Source organism: Schistocerca americana, unplaced genomic scaffold (genome assembly GCF_021461395.2).
Source record: "Schistocerca americana isolate TAMUIC-IGC-003095 unplaced genomic scaffold, iqSchAmer2.1 HiC_scaffold_1439, whole genome shotgun sequence".
Lineage (NCBI taxonomy): Eukaryota > Metazoa > Arthropoda > Insecta > Orthoptera > Acrididae > Schistocerca > Schistocerca americana.
Window position 1 is genome coordinate 5,001 of NW_025725522.1, and position 5,000 is coordinate 10,000.

General features: G+C 51.6%; 1 non-coding gene across 1 annotated transcript in view; it reads left to right on the plus strand.

Moving 5' to 3' along the window:
* The first annotated feature begins 4,519 nt into the window (after positions 1-4,519).
* The window catches only part of LOC124568077, a 1,910-nt gene continuing 1,429 nt past the window's right edge, over positions 4,520-5,000 (plus strand). The window contains exon 1 of the ribosomal RNA XR_006971125.1: positions 4,520-5,000. This exon is cut by the window's right edge and continues 1,429 nt beyond it. This is a non-coding gene — a ribosomal RNA (small subunit ribosomal RNA).

Here is a 5,000-nt window from a genome sequence, read left to right on the forward strand (position 1 = left end):
GTTTCGACTGGAACCGGATTAAACGTATACACGGCGCTGATTAGTAATAGATAGAGCCATCAGAATACAGATAATGTATACAACTGTCCGTATACATGCTGAAAGACTCTGCTCACAATCACAACCACACGTCAGCCACACACCCTTATCACGCACTACTCTCTGCCTGTAACACGCACACAGACAATATGTAAGCACCAGCATGGAACAACACCCAGTGCATCCTCTCCGCCACATTAGACAATCCACACTGTCATAACCAGACTGGGAGGTCCACTCAGAAAACAGAATATCCCACCCACCCGACAACCACCATTGCTCAGCCAAGCCACCAACACCCACACATGTCCTACACAGGGGTGCACCCAACATCACAATACTGCCTCCTCTCACAGCACACAAACAATGGCAGGAATGAAAGACACAGGTCTGCCACAAGCATGGAATGAGAGCGCCGCCTGTCATGAGCCAAAGGTGCATCCTGACGTGGCAAATCAGATGATGCCGCAGGCATCCACTTACTATAATCACAATCAACAAACCGGCCGCCCCGCCCCGCCCCCCATTAAACCTTTCCTTACAACAATGTGTACCTTAACCTAACCTATATCGTACCGTAACCTAACCTATATCGTACCGTAACCTAACCTATGTCGTACCGTAACCTAACCTATGTCGTACCGTAACCTAACCTATGTCGTACCGTAACCTAACCTATGTCGTACCGTAACCTAACCTATGTCGTACCGTAACCTAACCTATGTCGTACCGTAACCTAACCTATGTCGTACCGTAACCTAACCTATGTCGTACCGTAACCTAACCTATGTCGTACCGTAACCTAACCTATGTCGTACCGTAACCTAACCTATGTCGTACCGTAACCTAACCTATGTCGTACCTTAACCTAACCTATGTCGTACCTTAACCTAACCTATGTCGTACCTTAACCTAACCTATGTCGTACCTTAACCTAACCTATGTCGTACCTTAACCTAACCTATGTCGTACCTTAACCTAACCTATGTCGTACCTTAACCTAACCTATGTCGTACCTTAACCTAACCTATGTCGTACCTTAACCTAACCTATGTCGTACCTTAACCTAACCTATGTCGTACCTTAACCTAACCTATGTCGTACCTTAACCTAACCTATGTCGTACCTTAACCTAACCTATGTCGTACCTTAACCTAACCTATGTCGTACCTTAACCTAACCTATGTCGTACCTTAACCTAACCTATGTCGTACCTTAACCTAACCTATGTCGTACCTTAACCTAACCTATGTCGTACCTTAACCTAACCTATGTCGTACCTTAACCTAACCTATGTCGTACCTTAACCTAACCTATGTCGTACCTTAACCTAACCTATGTCGTACCTTAACCTAACCTATGTCGTACCTTAACCTAACCTATGTCGTACCTTAACCTAACCTATGTCGTACCTTAACCTAACCTATGTCGTACCTTAACCTAACCTATGTCGTACCTTAACCTAACCTATGTCGTACCTTAACCTAACCTATGTCGTACCTTAACCTAACCTATGTCGTACCTTAACCTAACCTATGTCGTACCTTAACCTAACCTGTATTGCGCCTTAACCTAACCTGTATTGCGCCTTAACCTAACCTGTATTGCGCCTTAACGTAACCTGTATTGCGCCTTAACGTAACCTGTATTGCGCCTTAACGTAACCTGTATTGCGCCTTAACGTAACCTGTATTGCGCCTTAACGTAACCTGTATTGCGCCTTAACGTAACCTGTATTGCGCCTTAACGTAACCTGTATTGCGCCTTAACGTAACCTGTATTGCGCCTTAACGTAACCTGTATTGCGCCTTAACGTAACCTGTATTGCGCCTTAACGTAACCTGTATTGCGCCTTAACGTAACCTGTATTGCGCCTTAACGTAACCTGTATTGCGCCTTAACGTAACCTGTATTGCGCCTTAACGTAACCTGTATTGCGCCTTAACGTAACCTGTATTGCGCCTTAACGTAACCTGTATTGCGCCTTAACGTAACCTGTATTGCGCCTTAACGTAACCTGTATTGCGCCTTAACGTAACCTGTATTGCGCCTTAACGTAACCTGCATTGCGCCTTAACGTAACCTGCATTGCGCCTTAACGTAACCTGTATTGCGCCTTAACGTAACCTGTATTGCGCCTTAACGTAACCTGTATTGCGCCTTAACGTAACCTGTATTGCGCCTTAACGTAACCTGTATTGCGCCTTAACGTAACCTGTATTGCGCCTTAACGTAACCTGTATTGCGCCTTAACGTAACCTGTATTGCGCCTTAACGTAACCTGTATTGCGCCTTAACGTAACCGATATTGCGCCTTAACGTAACCTATATTGCGCCGTAACGTAACCTATATTGCGCCGTAACGTAACCCACATTGCCCCTTAACGTAACCCACATTGCCCCTTAACGTAACCCACATTGCCCCTTAACGTAACCCAACACACGTTGGGCCTTAACCCAACACACGTTGGGCCTTAACCCAACACACGTTGGGCCTTAACCCAACACACGTTGGGCCTTAACCCAACACACGTTGGGCCTTAACCCAACACACGTTGGGCCTTAACCCAACACACGTTGGGCCTTAACCCAACACACGTTGGGCCTTAACCCAACACACGTTGGGCCTTAACCCAACACACGTTGGGCCTTAACCCAACACACGTTGGGCCTTAACCCAACACACGTTGGGCCTTAACCCAACACACGTTGGGCCTTAACCCAACACACGTTGGGCCTTAACCCAACACACGTTGGGCCTTAACCTGCTCTGTAATTGTCATACGACGCGTTAAATTAGTGTAGTGTTGCCTAACTGCAACCCCCGCAATATAGTTTGCTACTCGCACTGCCCGGTCCCCAGTGTATCGCTTCATGTTAAACACCTTGCAGCTATACACTGTAATGTGGATGGCAGCAGGACGTACATGCTCAATGCCCTTTGCAGTTGTTCATTGGCATTTGCAGTTGTTCATTGGCATTCGCATGTGCGAAGCACTTAGCCTACGCTGTGGTACGGCCTGTGTCAACTGTCCGCTGATGTTGTACGTCCAAATCACACACTGTACTGCACATTGGTCCTCATGTACTGAATGATACATCGTGGTACATGTGACCGTACAACGACTGCGCCAACAACGGCGAACCATGCGGTCCAAATGTTGTGCACTCAGCTACGTGTCGTCTCCCTATAAGAGCTGGATTGCAGTGTGGTATGCCCTGGATGGCGATCAGCATGAGCCGTCTGTTGATGTAGTGGCGCGTGTTGTCAGACGTAGTCGTCTCTTCTCACACACCGTGATAGCATGGTGCACTGCGTTCCACATCTGCGACATGCGACAGAGGCCGGTTGACAGTCGTTCGCGCAATGGACATCGCATACGTACGGGGGCCACCTTCCACGTGTTCGCGAAGCGTGCACATGTTGTTGCGTGTATGTGGGCAGACATAGTGTGTCGTGACACCTGACACAGGCATGCAACAATCGTTGAATTTGCAAATGGCGATGGACGCCTACGTTTGCTGGTGACGTTATGCAAATGAACAACTGGTAAACCGTTGTGGTGCGGTTGTTCTCGCTAGAGGTGAATCAGTGATGGCGACGATCGGTTGAGCTACCAACCGGTTGTTCCAGCGATACCCACCATGCCCACGAACGTGAATGGCATCTGGGTGTGAAGCGATACGCGGCGGTGGCTGGGTGGGACCGTCCCCGGCCGGTGAGGGGGGGCCTCCCGGCGTGCTGGCCGCGCGGTGCGTGGGCGCACGCGCTACAGCCGGCTGGTGGGGGCGGCCAGTGGCAGGCGCGCCGGCCGACGGAGGCGGCAGGCGGCGCAGCTGCGCGCCGGCGCACCCTGCACGCGGCGCCGTGCGGCCAAAGTAGGTCCTCGCGGGCCCGGTGCGAAGCGCGGTGGACATCTGCAGTGTGCTGGTCCGATTGAGGACTGTGTGCGCTGAGGATGCGCCGCCGCCCGGCGCTCGGCGCCGCGACGCCGTCTGCTGCTCGGTCGCCTCTGCGGTTCTCGCAGGTGGTTTGTATCGCAGCTGTGCGGACGTGTTGGCGCGTGCGCTGTGCTGGGAGAGTTCGCTTCGGCACCCAAGTGGGGCTTTTGTCCTTCTGTGGCGCTGGCGTTGGAGCTGCCGGTCACCGTAGGTGGCGCGTGTTGTCTCCCGCCGGCAATGCCACGACAGCACGCTCCCGGGCCTCTGTCGGCAGCGGCAAGCTCAGTTGGGAGCACGGGTGGTCGCACCTAAAGCGTCTACTCGCCAAACTCCGGGCGATTGCGCCTCTCTCGAACCCGACCAAGTACTTAGGACGGCGCTGCGCGCCGCCGGGACCTGAGAGGGTTTCGAGGTGTATTGTGCAGGGGAGCTCAGCCTCCTCCTGTTTGCAGAATAATTGAGCGGACGCTTGCGTGTTCGCGCGGGCCCCCGGGACACACTCCCGGGCGGCCGGCTGCTCAGCTCTAGTTGACGCAGCTCCCTGGTTGATCCTGCCAGTAGTCATATGCTTGTCTCAAAGATTAAGCCATGCATGTCTCAGTACAAGCCGCATTAAGGTGAAACCGCGAATGGCTCATTAAATCAGTTATGGTTCCTTAGATCGTACCCACGTTACTTGGATAACTGTGGTAATTCTAGAGCTAATACATGCAAACAGAGTCCCGACCAGAGATGGAAGGGACGCTTTTATTAGATCAAAACCAATCGGTCGGCTCGTCCGGTCCGTTTGCCTTGGTGACTCTGAATAACTTTGGGCTGATCGCACGGTCCTCGTACCGGCGACGCATCTTTCAAATGTCTGCCTTATCAACTGTCGATGGTAGGTTCTGCGCCTACCATGGTTGTAACGGGTAACGGGGAATCAGGGTTCGATTCCGGAGAGGGAGCCTGAGAAACGGCTACCACATCCAAGGAAGGCAGCAGGCGCGCAAATTACCCACTCCCGGCACGGGGAGGTA